This window comes from Phoca vitulina, unplaced genomic scaffold (genome assembly GCF_004348235.1).
Source record: "Phoca vitulina isolate PV1807 unplaced genomic scaffold, GSC_HSeal_1.0 scaffold7, whole genome shotgun sequence".
NCBI classification, from domain to species: Eukaryota; Metazoa; Chordata; class Mammalia; order Carnivora; family Phocidae; genus Phoca; species Phoca vitulina.
This window is the reverse complement of record NW_022589710.1, coordinates 58,949,882-58,967,213: the sequence shown is the minus strand read 5'-3', so window position 1 is coordinate 58,967,213 and position 17,332 is coordinate 58,949,882. Positions and strand designations below refer to the sequence as shown.

The window sequence follows — 17,332 nt, the reverse complement described above, 5'->3', positions numbered from 1 at the left end:
GGTAATCAAGAGTGCAGCCCTCTGCCTCCCCCCAAAGCCATCTTTTCCCTTATCCCTGAAGCTCAGGTTCTTGATGAGTGCTCCTGCTAATCAAAGCAGGTCTAGGCATGGCCAAGCATTTTTTCAGACTCTGGAGGCTATGCCCTGGTCTTGCCAGGGCGACCCCATGGCCTGCTCTGTCCCACCCGTGCTCTGCTCCAGGTTGCTTGCCGGCGCCCACCTACCGGCCCTCACGTCTCCCAGGCCCCCTCCCCACCTCTGCTTGTCTTCTCCCTCCAACCAGGATCTCCTCCTCCTCCCTGTGAGGAGTCTACCCTCGGTGACGTGTCAGTGACAGCCTCTCCAGCTCTCTTGTCCACTTCAGTCTCTCCTTCCTCTTCCGCTCTATTTATAGTTAGTACCATGCAATTTGGCATTCGGTTTTTGTTTAATTATTTCAAATCTGTCACTTGCCTCTCTCAAACTAGATTGTGTGTTTAATTAATTCATTAAACTGGCAGATATGTGGGTGCCTACTCCGGGCTGGACTCTGAGGCTGCTCATGTCTAAATTTTCTGTTTGGTGGCTCCATATTTGCAGGATCATCCCATTAGATCATCCCAGTCTGTGGACTATCTTTCAGGTTGTGGGGCTCTAGAGAGCCCGTCTCCCGTGGCACCTTTTCTTTGAAAGCCAGTGACTCTTTGGGTATCCCTGATGCCGTTTTTCTCCCCTGCATTGTGGGCTAGCTGCTGTATTTTTCACTCTTAAGATCTGGGTCCTTACTACTAGGATCTCCTTGGGGCCTAGACTCATACAAAGCTGGCCAGGTTTTTAAAAGATCATTTAATTCATACTCCTGTTTAATATTTTAAAAACCAGGACTCCTGACTCCTCAGACAGTGCTCCCTCCACCAACACCCATCGCTTGGCTTCCATCATTTCCAAACCATGTCTGGTGTTCATTTTCTTCCCCCAAATGTTCCTGATGCTTCGGGAAAGAAAAAAGCATCCATATTTGGAAAGCTCAGAGCTTTCTGGGGGCGGGAGCAGAGCACAGACTGTTCTGTGGAGAAGGAGGGTGTCAGAGCTGGCTCTTGTTCTCTCCCTCACGCTGGGACTGGTGCAGAAGAGCGGGAAGCTGTGGGGGGGCCCGGGCTGGGCCTCCGGGGCTGGGCCTCCTCGGGCAGGGCCTTGACGCAGCAACCAGGCAGAGGCCTGCAGCTGCCCCGCAGGGTACACCGCAGCCTCACAAGACAGGGAGGGGGCCTCGGCTTTGGTGAGCCCCTCCTGTGGGCCTAGCGCCCTTAATCCGCACAACAACCCTGTTAGACAGAAGCGGGTAGGGTCCCCATTTACGAGGCGTGAGGGCTGGGTCCCCTGTGCCAGCCCCTGGCCCTTTTTCCTCCTTTGCTGTCAAGGGCTTGCTTCCTAGACTGCGGCTGGCGTATCGTGTGGGTAGGAACCCCCAGGTGACCTCCAGAGACCGCCCGAGCCGGACTCAGAGGCCGTGTCGTCCCCGGGGTTCCGGGGGTGCCTTGGGTTGCCCCGAGCGGCTCCCAGGAGCTCTTGGAGAACTTCCATCTCCCTGAGCAGCACAGACAGCACTCGGGGTTCCTATTTAAGCAGCAGAGTTCTTTGGCACTGTGGACACGTTCCAGAACCGGAATTCCACAGAAGGCCTCGAGCGAGGCCACCTGCTCAAGGCTCCGTCGCGGGCCACACCAACGTGGACCGCGGCCAGTAGCCGCTCCAGGGCGTCCAGGCCGAGCCGGCCGCCGCCGCCAGGGGGCGCGGGAGCCGCGTCCTCGCCGGGCGCCCGGGGCCGCGCATGCGCCGAGCCCCCCCCCGGAGCCCCGGCGCCCCGGCGCCCCGGCGACGCAGCTCCCCGCGGGTGCCGCCCGCCGCCGCCCGCCTCGGGCAGCCTCCTCCCCTCCCCTCGCCGGCCGGTGCAGACCCCGCGGAGCCTCTGCTGCTCTCCCGCAGGCGTCCGCGGCGCTCAGTACCTGAAACATTCAGTGCAGGCATCCCCCGGAAGGGGAAAGCAGTGCCAGTCTGTGGGCTGCTCCTGGGGTTTCGCAGGAGTTGACACGGCTCCCTTTGATCACGCACCGAAAAACCCCCGGTAGTGAGGACTGTAGAAGCCCAAGGAAGATTTCCCTGGAGTATTACTTGGTAGATTAATGCACCAAGCTCGAAGTGAGTGTCTAGGCCTGACCTTTACGACTGGATATTTGCTAGTGACCCTGTGGGTATCCCGGAGGCACAGCACCGACGAGTAGCCACCAACAGTGCCGTTTCCCTGGCGGAGGAAGTCCCCCGTCCGCTGGGGGCCATGCTCCAGCTACTGTTCACCTGCTCTGGCAGTTAGCTCGTGGGATCAGGGCTCAGCGCTGACTCTGCCGGGACCAGTACCCCCTGTGTGACCTTGGGCAGGTCAGAAACCCTCTCTGAGCTTGGATTTCTTCATCTGCAGAGTGAGCAGAGAAGATAGGGGATCCAGTTTTTTTCCTGGAGAAGCTGCTTCCCTTCCCTTCCCTCCCCTCCCCTCCCCTCTCCTTTCCTTTCCTTGCCTTTAGATCCCTTTGGGTACCGTGAAAAAAGCAGTTGCATAGAAAAGTGGAAGGGTGGAGGGAATAAGGTGATAGAGGGGGGACCGGGGGAGTCCTTGCTGAGTGCCTGCTTTTGCTAGTGTGCCAAACACAGAAAAAGTGGCTGGGGGGGTGCAAGAGTGGGAGGAGCTTTGAGGCCAGGGCATGGCGGGGGGGGGGGGGGGGGGGGGGGGGGGAGGGGGTGTGGGGCGGGGGGGGGGGGGGGGGGGGGGGTTGTGCAGCATAAGCCTTCCCACTGGTGATCTCAGGCCTCCTCCCAGCTAGATGGAACCAGGCTGCCACTGGTGGGAGGCCACATGCTGTGCAGCCACTCATCTCAGGTTGCTAGTCAAAGCTTCCTGTTTATATTTAGATGGTGTAAGAAGAGTAAGAGCCCTTTTATTGCCACTGACCCATATTCATATTTAATGTTGGTTGTGTTAATAGGCTCCTCATTGGTTCTCCTTTTGGAAGCAAGCAGAGACTCAGAGAGACCAAAGAAAGTTTGGGGGCTGGAGTCCTAGGCCAAGGTCCACTGAGGTGCTTGTTCTTAGTTCTTCTGTGATACCTGATTTGTCTGAGTCTCTGCACTTCTTACATTGTTTTGAAAATGTCTTTCTCCTCCATTGCACTAGAGGTGAGCTTCTCCAGGGAGAAGACCGGGGTCTGTTCTGTAAAGGCCAGCCCTCACCAGAGCACTGCACACAGCGGGTGCTCTGTGAGAATTGTGGAAATGAAGAAAGGACAGGCACATCTGTTCACTGGCAGCCGTCATTCCTTGCTGTAGTTGGGGCACCCAGGGCCTACACTTTGCACTATAGGGATCTCCTAGGACTATGAGTCAGTCTGCTTTTCTTAGGAAAGAAACTAGAGCTGAGACCAGAGTTTACATGGCATCATGAATGGTTAAGGTTGAGGGTGTGTGCTAAAATGTTAACTGCGTTTAATTCCGAATGGTGGGAATATGGATGATTGTTATTTTCTTCTCAGTACTTTTCTTTTTCGGACACCTCTCAAAAAAGGTGGTTTGTCGTTGCCCCTGGGAAAGGTGCTTGTTGGTAGTAGTAGTTACCATTTATTAAGTAATTACTTCACTGTGTGCCAGGCACTGGGCTAAGCCTCATAGTAATTGGAGCAAGTGCTATTATTCCCATTTACTTGACGAGGAAACAGAGAGGCTCTAAAACACTGAACAGCTTTCTCAAAGCCACCGAGCTAATCAATGGAAAAGCAAGGCTTTCTGAGTCCAGGTCTGTCTACTCAGAAGCCCTTGTATTTTCATTTCTTAATATTTTACCCAGCAGTGTGGCAGTTAGATAGTAATGTGATTTTTTTAGAACAAAGATTGAAAGTAATATAATACTTTAATATTATATAATTATAATAATTATGTAATTATAATAATACCCCATGTTCTATATCAGTTTTGTTCTAGGTATATATTCAAGAGAATTAAAAACATATGTCCACACTTAGGATGAGCATTGAGTAATGTAAGGAATTGTTGAATCACTGCGTTGTACACCTGAAACTAATATTACACTATGTTAATTACACTGGAATTAAAATAAAAAACTTAATTAAAAAAAGCAAAAAGAAAACAAAAGAACAACAACAAGAACACATATGTCTACACAAAAACCAGTACATGAATATTAATGGCACTGTTTTTCATAATTTCTGGAAAGTGCAAACAACCCAAATGGCCATCAGTTGATGAATGGATGAATAAATGTGTGATACCCGTACCGTGAAATATTATTCAGCAATAAAAAGAATAGAGTTTTTGGAACTAGATAGAGGTTACACAATATTGTGACTGTAATAAATGCCATTAAATATTTAAAAATGCCTAATTTTATGTTGTGTGAATTTCCCCTCAATTAAAAAAAAAGGAATGAAGTTCTATACTTGGTATAAGAGGTACGAACCTTGAAAACACGCTGAGTGAAAGAAGCAGAGACAAAAGGTCTCATACGGTAGGATTCCATTGACATGAAATATTCAGAACAGGCCAATCCATAGAGACAGAAAGTGGATTAGTGGTTGCCAGGGTCTGGGAGGAGGGTGGAATGGGGAGTAACTGCTCATGGGTATGGGATTTCTCTTTGGGGTGATGAGAATGTTCTTGAATTAGCTAATGGGACTAGTTCCACAGCTATGCGAATATGCTAATACCACTGACTTGTGATTTTTTAAACAGGTGAATTTTGTGGTATTTAGGTAATATCTCAATAAAGCTGTTATTAAAATATGTATAAAAATACAGCAAATTAATAAAATGCTCCCACTTGGAGACCTTCCAGCCTGCTGTTACCTAAAGATAATAGTGGTCTTGAGGGTGTGTCCTAAAATGTTAACTGCGTTTAATTCTGAATTTAATTTTTCAGGGGCTTACTATATGTTGGGTACTGTTCCAAGCACATAACATTTTACGTACAAAGTCAGCTATGGGTTGGAAACCAGGGAGTCTGGCTCCAGAGCCCAAGTTCTTAGCCTCTACATAGTATTGCTTTACCTATAGAGACGGGTAAATCAGAGACATGAGAGAATGTAATGAAAAAGCTAAGAGCAAAAACTCAAGTAAGAGTATCTGGTTGGAATCCTAGCTCTGACACTTAACAGTTGCATAATCTTGGCTGCATTACTTAATGGTGCTGAGACCAGTCTCCTCATCTCTAAAATGGGATGATGGTGAATCCTCTCTCAGAGCATTCTTGTGAAGGTCAGGTCAGTTATGCCAAACTCTCAGAAGTGTCTGGTGTGTAGCTAGTATTCACTATGTGTTGTTACTACTATTATGTTGTTACTAAGTAGTGACTTAGTGAGCGTAAGTTCAAATTGCAAACTCCGTGAACATTTTAGGTTGAATTAACATCTCATTTGCTCACAGAATTATGGAAGGGGCTTTGAAATGTCATCTGCTCTAGCAGGTGAATGTCTGATTCAGGGTCTGGCATCTTCTTTTATGAGTGGCATGTGCGTGCGTGTGTGTGTGTGTGTGTGTGTGTGTCCACGCACATCTTCTAAGGAGAAGATGCTGACTCCAGAAAAGAAGACAGCAATTTCCAAAAGCACCTAGAAGGGGCCAACTGAGTCTCCCAGGCCAGAGACCACTAAAAATCAGAGAGGCACTGGATTGACAGGGACTCCATAGGAAGTCTGGGCCAGCCACCCCCACGCCCACGCCCACCCCCACCAGCATGTGGTGGTTTCCATTGGTTTCTCCTCTCTATACCCTGTTCTTCCTCTGAGTTGAGTACGTGTGACACCTGTGGGAACCTGGCCATTCTACAGGTGAGAGCACAGGACCAGCAATCTGGGGCTGCCTTTGCCAGGACTTTGCTTTGAAGATCTTGACTCTCTTTTCCTGAGTTTCTTTTCAGCCTTGGAAATTGAGATCCCTGGAAATTGTCTTACTGTCTTTGAAGTCCATACCGCAAGGCTGGGTGATCAGAGACAGGGTATTATGAATGACGTTTTTCTGGTACTTCCAGTTATAAACTCCCTTATGGGTCATGTTACAGCAAAGCATCAGAGTAGAGTGTACCTGTCCTGGGTCTGGCTTCCAGAGATGTGGTTAAGATAAACGAGGAAACAATGCCTAATGTTGTAGTACATAGTTCATGTAATTATATTTTATGGACTTCTATCACATTGCGTAACGTTATAAGAAATTAATTCCTTGTTCATTTTAATGCGATTTAAAAAGTCAAAATATTTGTTTTGGCTGTTAGTGGTGCAAAGTTCTACAGCTCAAGCTGGTCTCCCAGTAGTTGAGCCCTTCCCGATGCAGACAAGGAGCGGAAGGGCCAGTGACCCTCAGACCTGCGAGGGTGGTGCAGTGCTGGGTGGGAGAGATCCCTGCCTCTGGGCCCCGGACCTTGACTTCTGTGCCTTTACAATTTGAAACTCATTTTTATTGTCCTTGCTCTTATCAGACACTGAATATGCTGTCAGCAGCTCAGTGAGACTGGATGTTGTGAGTAGGGTTCTGTGGTCAGATAGCCCAGGGGTCGAAACATGGGTCTATCATTTACTAGCTCTGGAGCCCAAAGTTCAGTCTTATCTGTAAGGAGCTGTTAACACCTTCCTGGCAGGGTGGCGGTGGGGATTATAAATGGGGCTTGTCAAACCCAGGCAGAGTGCTGGGTGCAGAGGAGGCCTTGATTCATGAACCTTTATCATTGTCGAAACTCTTCAGTCTTAACATACCCAGATCACGCTCCTCGCTGAGGCTTCTCAAATTTGAACAGTCCTGAAAGAATTGGAGGGTGATTACCCTTCCGAAGTTTTTGGCGGTGAGACGTATAGCTTTCCACTTCCTCAGCCAGACCTCCAGCCATGTCGAGCCCTCGGTGTTTGTTTCTTCCCTTAGGATACTGCCTGGGGCAGGATACATGCCCCCACTCCTGGGCCCTCTTACCACATACTTCTGGCCCCTGCACACACCCTCGGCCTGTCACTTCACTTTTCTGAGACGTTCTTTTTCCACAAGATTGGAAGGAGGATGGTGCCTATTAAACAGGACCAAATAGGCCAGTGTCCACGGAAGAGCTTCGAAAGCAGTCAAGTGTGATCTACATGATTTTCTTATCCTGAATTTATTTAAATGTTAAACCCTTCCTAGGCAGGACCTTTCAGAAGTGAGTCTGCCTGTGGGAATTCCCTCCTGGGGCAGGGAGATAGGGTTTGTGTCCAGTAGCTACCCAGCATTCTGTCAGTCAGAGCACACGGTCCGCCACGGTTTGCATCCCTGCTTTGAAGTTGGCCGCAATGATCGGGCAGCGAGCGCTTGATTTCCACTCTTTGCCGGCACCTTGGATTTTGGAGGTTCTGAGCTTATCAAGATGTGCGTTAGGCATGACTGTCAGACCAGCTATTTGTCAAGTCTGTTTTTCACTTTCTTGGTCGTGCATTTCTCTGGAAAAAAGAAAGTAACTCAAAACATTACTGATGATTGCTTTCCAAACTGACAAGGTGTCATCTGACATTTTAAGGGGAGCCAGTTTGGGCCATGACCTCAGGACTCGCTTCTCAGACAGTGTTGATCTGATCCCAGACGCTGGAAAATTTATAGTCTAGTCAAGAGGTCCTGTAAGTAGCTTCTGACAGAGAACTGAATATTCTGGAACTGAGCTGCCTAGCCACGAATTCACTGTGGTAAATCAAGACCCTACTACTGCTCTGGGATGTGCCTGGTGACAGATGGAGAGAATGTCATAGCATTTGGGAGAAGGAAAGGAATAATGTTCACCATAAAGGGCCCCCTACCTAAGAATGGACTCCTTGCCAGGGACCCATTTGTCCTTGGTGTCCACATATCTCCCTAATTAGAACACAGGCCCAGAGAGAACACCAGTCTCTCCTCACAGCAGAGGATTAAGTTGTGTAACTAGTTTGAGTGTTCTTACCAACTATTCATGTGATGGATTGCAGCCCTAGATGACTGGATTTCAAATATTTCAGACCTCCAAATACAGATGGTAGACAAACTGTGTTGAACTAGATTTGGCTTTTCTTTGATTTAGTGGGCCTGGCGGGTCCCTGTGGGCCTTGGTCATCTTCAGGAGCGTTAGCAGTCAGGCTGCAGTGTTACCCAGTGCCAAAGAATAGACCCATTTTATTTTCCTGGCCCTTTGACACACTCTGGAGAATTCTTTTTTCTCTATATTAAATTCCTGATAAACCTGCACATTATTTGGTTATTTCTCATACAAGCAGAGGGCAGATTATGAAATAATTTGTCGCTTTTTGTTGTTTTCTGGTGGTTTAAATTTTCACAAGTGAACACTTAAAGCACATTTAGGAAGCTCCAGTCAAGTGCATGCTTCTGAGTAGTTTTAGAGCTGGTCTGCCAAGTGGTGAATTTGTTCGGTTTTGTTTTGTTTTGTTTGTTTTTGAGTATAAGACAATTTGTTGTGATAGTAATAATATCTTAACAATAATAATAGCAAACTCTTGTTGAGTGCTTTATATAAATAAACTCAACTAATACTCCCATTGAACTCATTCAGTTTATCTTGTATTCGCCTCCAAAGAAAATTTCAAGAGGTCGTGACAGAGTTCACACTGGAGAGAGGCTGCTTAGTGATTTTTTTGCAACTGCATAAACAAAATTAGCTCTAAATGGGAAGGGATTGAATATTGAGCATCTAGGACTGGAGGGGCATTAAAACAGGTATTAGAACTGTATTCCTTCCATTTAAAAATTGAGTAGAGACTTGCAAGATAAAAATAGACATAAGTCAAGTTTCTAGAATTGAAAACTTCAATGTTTGAGATGCAGAATACACTGGCTATGGTTAATGGCAGATTAGACATTGAAGAAATTGGTGAACTTGAAGGCATAGTAATAGAAACCATCCATAATGAAACAGAGAGAAAAATATTCTTTTTAAAAAGTGGAGAGAGCAAGGCGCCTGGGTGGCTCAGTCGTTAAGCGTCTGCCTTCGGCTCAGGTCATGGTCCCAGGATCCTGGGATCGAGCCCTGCATTGGGCTCCCTGCTCCGTGGGAAGCCTGCTTCTCCTTCTCCCACTCCCCCCTGCTTGTGTTGCCGCTCGCTGTGTCTCTCTCTGTCAAGTAAGTAAATTTTTTAAAAAATCTTAAAAAAAAAAAAAAAAAAGTGGAGAGAGCATAAGTGAGCTGTGGGGTAACTTTAAATGGCCTAATATGCATGTAATTGGGGTCCCCTAATGAGGGGGGGTAGATAAAAAATTTTTGAAGAAATAATGGCTGAACATTTTTCAAATTTTATGAAAACTATAAATCCTCAGATCCAGAAAGCTCAATGAAGCCCAAGCACAAGAAACATGAAGAAAACTGAACCAAAACACTTCATAAGCCAAACTGCTCACAACCAGTGATAAAGAGAAAATCTAAACAGCAGCCAGAAAGAAAGACACATTATATGCCGAGGGACAAACATAATGGTCATAGATTTATTGTCGGAAACTGTGCAAGTAATGACGTATCAGATAAAGGGCTAGTGTCCAAAATCTATAAAGAACTAATCAAACTCAACACCCAAAGAACAACTAATCCAATCAAGAAATGGGCAGAAGACATGAACAGACATTTTTGCAAAGAAGACATCCAAATGGCCAACAGACACATGAAAAAGTGCTCAACATCACTCGGCATCAGGGAAATCCAAATCAAAACCTCAATGAGATACCACCTCACACCAGTCAGAATGGCCAAAATTAACAAGTCAGGAAACAACAGATGTTGGCGAAGATGCGGAGAAAGGGGAACCCTCCTACACTGTTGGTGGGAATGCAAGGTGGTGCAGCCACTTTGGGAAACAGTATGGAGGTGCCTCAAAAAGTTGAAAATAGAGCTACCCTACGACCCAGCAATTGCACTACTGGTTATTTACCCCAAAGATACAAATGTAGGGATCCGAAGAGGCACATGCACCCCAATGTTTATAGCAGCAATGCCCACAATAGCCAAACTATGGAAAGAGCCTAGATGTCCATCAACAGATGAATGGATAAAGAAGATGTGGTATGTGTGTATATATATACACACACACACACAGTGGAATATTATGCAGCCATCAAAAAAGGAGAAATCTGCCATTTGCAATGACATGGATGGAACTAGAGGGTATTATGCTAAGCTAAATAAGTCAATCAGAGAAAGACAAGTATCATATGATCTCACCGATATGAGGAATTTGAGAAACAAGACAGAGGATCATAGGGGAAGGGAGGGAAATATGAAACAAGATGAAACCAGAGAGGGGGACAAACCATAAGAGACTCTTAATCTCAGGAAACAAACTGAGGGTTGCTGGAGTGGAGGGGGGTGGGAGGGATGGGGTGGCTGGGTGATGGACATTGGGGAGGGTATGTGCTGTGGTGAGGGCTGTGAATTGTGTAAGACTGATGAATCACAGACCTGTACTCCTGAAACAAATAATACATTATATGTTAATAAAAAAAAAAAAAGAAAAGAAACCATGCAAGTGAGAATATAGGGGGGCAACACCTTTAGAATACCGGGTGGGCGGGGAGTGAACCATCAGCTTTGAATTCCATACCTAGTGAAAATGTCTCTCAAAAATGAGGGCCAAGAAGAGCCTTTTTCAGACATACAGCAGCTGAAAGAAACCATCATTAGCTGGACTGCAACCATGAGAAATGTTAAAGGAGTCCCTTTACATAGAAGGAAAATGATACTGGAAGGAAATATGAATCCACACAAAGGAAGGAAGGGCGCTGGAAGTCACAGCTATGTTGATGGCTGTATGCGTTCTTCCTTATTATTTAGATGTCTTTAAAAGATCATTGATCGTTTTAATGAAAATGATAACTCTGTAGGGTGGGACTTACAACCTGTGTGAAAGTAAAATGTATATAATGAGAGGATAAAGACCGGAAAGAGAGGAACAGAAGTATGCAGTTGTAAAGGTGTTGGACTGTATGTATGTGATGTGACTTCTGGACCGTGATGAGTTAGGCCCTAAAGCAACCACTGACAGTTCTGCTCGGAGATGTCACTACCCGTTTCCATACGTAATAGAGCAAGTACAAGATCCTGGAACAAAACGGTCTACCAGTTTGACCTAATTGACATTTATATGACACTCCACCCAACAACAGAATACACGTTCTTTTCAAGTGTAATGGAACATTTACCAAGACTGACCGTATTCTGGGCCAGAAACAAGTTTTATAAATTGGAAGGGTTCGAGTATGTTCCCTGACCTGTGTCAACCCTCAGGTCAGTGATTCACTAGAAAGCTCAGAATTCAGAAAAGCTGTTCTACTCAGTTTCCGTTGATTACAACAAAAGGCTACAGATTACAATGTGTAAAGGGAAAAGGTGCTTAGGGTGGAGTCCAGGAGAGATCAGGCTCAAGCTATCAGTGGTCTTCCCTGAGTCGGCTCACGTGGACAGCACTTAATTCTCCCCCGAATGTTGTGGGACAACACTTACAGAGTATTGCCAGTCAGGGAAGCTCACTCCAACCTTGGTGTTTTGAGTTTTTATTGGAGTTCTGTCATGTAGAAATGGAGCACCCATGGAACCTAATTATTCAGTGTTTAGTACCTCCAGAGGTCAGACTGATACAGCGTGGCCCACAGCCTTCACCATAAATCACATTGTAAGTATAACCATCTGGTATGGCCTGAGACCTCAGGTATACAAAGACACTTTTATGAGGTGTGATATTCCAGGGGTTTAGAGGGTATTCCCCAAGAGCTGCACAAGGGCCAGTCCTTACTTTGGAATGTGCAGAGTTTGAACATCCCAAGCCTGCTTAGCTTTATCTGCACAGACCATAATGGAATTAATTTAGGAATCAATGATAGAAAGATCTTGGGAAAATCCCCAAGTATTTGACAACTGAATAATACATTTTTTTTTTAGTTTTTTTATTTCAGTTCAATTTAATTAACATATATTGTATTATGAGTTTCAGAGGTAGAATTCAGTGATTCATCAGTTGCATACAACACCCAGTGCTCATTACATCAGGTGCCCTCCTTATGCTCATCACCCAATTACCCCATCCCCCTACCCACCTCCCCTCCAGCAACCCTCGGTTTGTTCCCTATAGTTAAGAGTCTCTTATGGTTTGCCTCCCTCTCTTTTTTTTGTCTTATTTTATTTCTCCTTCCCTTCCCTTATGTTCATCCGTTTTGTTTCTTAAATTCCACGCATGAGTGAGGTCATATGATAATTGTCTTTCCTTGACTGACTTATTTCGCTTAGCATAATACTGTCTAGCTCCATCCACATCATTGCAAATACCAAAATTTCATTCTTTTTGATGGCTGAGTAATATTCCTGTGTGTGTGTGTGTGTGTGTGTGTGGATAAAGAAGATGTGGTGTGCATACATACATATTTATCCATACCTCTGTTGATGGACATCTGCGCTCTTTCCGTATTTTGGCTATTCTGGACATTGCTGCCATGTGCCCCTTCTTTTCACTACATCTGTATCTTTGGGGTAAATACCCAGTAGTCCAGTTTCTGAGTCGTAGGGTAGCTCTATGTTTAACTTTTTGAGGAACCTCCATACTGTTTTTCAGAGTGGCTTTACCAGCTTGTATTCCCACCTACCGTATAGGAGGGTTCCCCTTTCTCCCCATCCTCACCAACATCTTTTGTTTCCTGACTTGTTAATTTTAGCCGTTCTGACTAGTGTGAAGTGGTATCTCATTGTGGTTTTGATTTGTATTTCCCTGATGCCGAATGATGTTGAGCATTTTTTTACGTGTCTATTGGCCATTTGTGTCTTCTTTGGAGCAATGTCTGTTCATGTCTTCTGCCCATTTCTTGACTGGATTTTTAAAAAAAGATTTTATTTATTTATTTGAGAGAGAGGGAGCACAAGTGGGAGAAGGAGAAGCAGACTCCCCACTTAGCGGGGAGCCTGACATGGGGCTCGATCCCAGGACCCTGAGATCATGATCTGATCTGAAGGCAGTCGCTTAACTGACTGAGCCAACCAGGTGCCCCTTGATTTTTTTGTTTTTTGGGTGTTGAGTTTGATGAGTTCTTTATAGATCTTGGATACTAGCCCTTTATCTGATAAGACATTTGCAAATATCTTCTCCCATTCCATAGGTTGCCTTTTAGTTTTGTTGACTGTTTCCTTTGCTGTGCAAAAGCTTTTTATCTTGATGAAGTCCCAATAGTTCATTTTTGCTTTTGTTTCTTTTGCCTTTGGAGATGTGTCTAGCAAGAAGTTGCTGTGGCTGAGGTCAAAGAGATTGCTGCCTGTGTTCTCTTCTAGGATTTCGATGGATTCCTGTTTTAGGTCTTTCATCCTGGATTTACATTTAGGTCTTTCATCCATTTTGAGTTTATTTTTGTGTGTGGTATAAGAAAGTGGTCCAGTTTCATTCTTCTGCATGTGGCTGTCCAATTTTCCCAACACCATTTGTTGAAGAGACTGTCTTTTTTCCATTGGATATTCTTTTCCTGCTTTGTTGAAGCTTAGTTGACCATAGAGTTGAGAGTCCATTTCTGGGTTCCGTATTCTGTTCCGTTGATCTGTGTGTCTGTTTTTGTGCCAGTACCATACTGTCTTGATGATTACAGCTTTGTAATAGAGCGTGAAGTCTGGAATTGCGATGCCTCCAGCTTTGGTTTTCTTTTTCAAAATTCCTTTGGCTATTTGGGGTCATGAATGAAAGAAGAGAAATAAAATCATAAATAATAATACATTTCTAGAGAAGAAATCAAAAGTTAAATTAATATTGTGAACTGAATGAAAATAAAAACGACAATCAATATTTGTAGGATATTGCTAAAGCAGTACTTAGGGAGGAATTTATGACTAAATGCCTATATTAGGAAAGAAAAAAGGTCTTAGATTTATACTTTAACATTCACCTTAAAAAATTAGAAAAGGAAGAGTAAATCAAATCCAGTGTATGCACAAGAAAGGAAATAATGCAAATTAGAGCAGAAATAAATGAAATAGAAAACAGGAAAACAATAGAGAAAAATTGGTAAAACCAAAATCAATGAAATAAAAAAATCTTTATTGAGAGTTTCAATAAAACTGATAAACCATTAACCGGACTGTTCAGGATAAAAAGAGAGAACACAAGTCGCCTAAATCAGGATGAGACAGGTGCCATCATTAGAGATTCTATAGATATTAAAGGGATCAGGGAATATTTTAAAAAACACTATGTCAGTAAATTTGACAACTCAGAAGAAATGGATAAAATACTTGAAAGATATAAACTATCAAAGCTCAGTTAAGAAGAAAGAGATAATCTGAACAACCCTATATCAAAGACATTGAATTTATAGTTAAAGAGCTTCCCACAAAGAAAACTCTAGATCCAGATGGCTTTCCTGGTAAATTCTACCAAAAATGTAAGAACAAAATAACAATTCCCCACCAACTCCTCCTGAAAATTGAAGAGGAGGGAATATTTCTCAAGTCATTTTATGAAGTTAGCATTTACACAAATACCAAAACTGTTACAGGAAAACTACGGACAAATAGTTGATGAGCTATTTGTTCATCACATAGATGAAAAACATTTTAAGCAAAAATTTAACAAATCAAATCTGACAATATAAAAAAGAATAACACATCATGGTCAGTGGGGTTTATCTCAGGAAAGGAAGTTTGTTTTACTATTTGAAAATCAGTCAATGTAATTCACCAGGTTAAAAAACTAAAAGAGAAAAAGCTATACAATTATCTCAGTGGACAAAGAAAAAGGATTTGAGAAAATCCAGCATCCATTCTTGATATAAACTCATAGCCAAATTGGTGTAGAAGAGCTTTTCCTTGACCTGATAAAGGGCATCTGTGAAACACTCATAGTTAACATCAAACCTAATGGTGAAAGACTGAGTGCTTTCTCCCTAAACAGGAATGAGATAAGGATGTCTGCAGCCCTCACCACTACATTCAACAGTGTGCTGGAGGTTCTTGTATAATAAGGCATAAGGCAATACATAGAAATAAAAGGCATCCGGATTAGAAAGGATGAAGCAAAACTGCCTGTATTTGCAAACAGCATGATTGTCTGTGTAGAAATTCTGAGGGAACCCACAAAAACGGTGGTAGAACTAATAGGTAAATTTAGCAAGGTTACAGAATTCAAGATCGGTCAGTATTCAGTAATCTATTGTATTTTTTTAAGGATTTTTTATTTATTTTGGGGGGGAGGGGCAGAAGGAGAGGGAGAGAGAATCTCCAGCAGACTCCCCGCTGAGCGAGGAGCCCAGCATGGGGCTCGATCCCATGGCCCCAAAATCATGAGCTGAGCTGAAATCAAGAGTCAGACACTTAACCTACTGAGCCACGCAGGCGCCCCCAAAATCTATAGCAATGAACAAAAGGAAATTGAAATTAGAACAATACCATTTACAACACAGTAAATATGAAATACTTAAGGGTAAATCTGAGAAAAGGTTTGCAAGGCATGTACACTGAAAACTGCAAATCATTGTCAAGAGATGTTAAAGACCTACATAAATGAAGAGACATGTTGTGATCATGGGTCAGAAAACTCATATGGTTAAGATGCCAGTTCTCCCCAAATTGATCTATAAATTCAACATAATCTCAGTCAAAATCCCAGCCAACTTAAAAATATATATATTGACAAGCAGATTTTATATGGAAATGTAAAAGACTAAGATTAACCAAGAAAACTGATAAAAGAGAACACAATTGGAACACTAACACTACTTTCAAGATTTATAAAGGGATGGGAGTCAAGACAGGGTGATACTGGCATAAATATAGACAAATGGCTCATTGGCACAGCACAGAGAGTCCAGGAAAGATTGTGCCCATCTGATTTTTCAAAAAGTGCAAAGGCAAATCTATGATAAGTGGTACCAGCATACTTGGCTATCTATCTGTAAAGAAGTAAACGTCAATCTCTACCTTGCAACATGTACAAAGATTATTTTCAAATGGATCATAGACCTAGATGTAAAACCTAACCCTATAAAAGTTTTACAAGAACATATAAGGAAAAAAAAACCTTTGTAGCCTCAGGCTGGGCAAAGATTTCTTAGATATGAAGCCCAAAGCACAATTTAGAGGAGAAAATATTGATAAATTTGATTTCATCAAAATTCAAGATTTCTAATCTTCAAAAGACCTGTTAAGAGAATGACAAAACTTCATAGCTGAAAGAAAATATTAGCAAATCACATATCTGATAGAAAACTTGTATTCACAATACATAAAGAACTCTCAAAACTCAGTAATAAGAAAACAACCCAATAAAAATGGATAAAAGATTTTAATAGACATTTCACCAAAAAAGATACATGGATAACAAATAAGCACATGAAAGGATGGTCAATATCATTAGTCATTATGGAAACGCCCATCAAAACCACGAGATAAGCACTTCACACCCATTAGGATGGCTATGATAAAACAGACAGCAATGAGTGTTGGGCAGCATGTGGAGAAACGGAACCCCCCCCGCCCCGGCACTGTAATTTGTTGATGGGAATAGTAAGATGGTATTGCCACTTTGGAAAACAGCTTGGTATTTCTTAAATAGTTAAAAATAAATGTATTATCTGACCCAATAATTCCACTTCTAAGTATATACCCATTAAAAGGGAATTAAAAACATATATCCACACAAAAAACTATGAATGAATGTTCATGGCAGCATTATTCATAGTAGCCAAAAAGTGGCAACAATCCAAACGTCCATTAGTGGCAAATGGGGAGATAAAATGCAGTCTATCCATACAGGAATGCAAAGAAATGGAGTACTGCTACAATTTGGATGCACATTGAAAACATTGTGCTAAGTGAAAGAAGCTAGACACAAAAGGCCACATATTCTATGATTCTGTGTTTATGAAATGTCCAGAGAAGGTAAATCTATGGAAATGGAAAGCAAATTAGTGGTTGCTTGAAGCAGGGGGTGGGAATAGGGATTGACTTCTTTGGGGCAGAAAGGATCATTTGGGGATGATGGGAATGTTCTCCAGCTGCACTGTGTTGATGGTTACACAGCTCTGGGTTTATTAAAAGTTGTGAGGGGTGTGCTCAGAGCAGGGGGCCTGAAGAAATGGCCCCTCTGTTTACAACACACCCAAAAGGAATCTGGGTTCATTGTGACAAGGGGCACAAAACTTGTGGCCTTCCTATGTACAAATACCCTACATGTGTCACAAAATAAAAATAAAATCGAGGTTGTTGAATTGTACTTAAACTAGTGAATTGTATGGCATATAAATTATCCCTCAATAGACCTATTTAAAATAAAATGGTGGGGGCGCCTGG

At 43.4% G+C, this 17,332-nt stretch overlaps 1 protein-coding gene and 1 non-coding gene across 7 annotated transcripts in view; both read left to right on the top strand.

Moving 5' to 3' along the window:
• The window catches only part of TTC7B (tetratricopeptide repeat domain 7B), a 246,829-nt gene that overhangs the window by 44,846 nt on the left and 184,651 nt on the right, over positions 1-17,332 (top strand). The window lies entirely within an intron of this gene.
• LOC116633443 lies at positions 17,087-17,216 on the top strand. Its single transcript, XR_004299721.1, has one exon. It is a non-coding gene; the product is annotated as a small nucleolar RNA SNORA11 (small nucleolar RNA).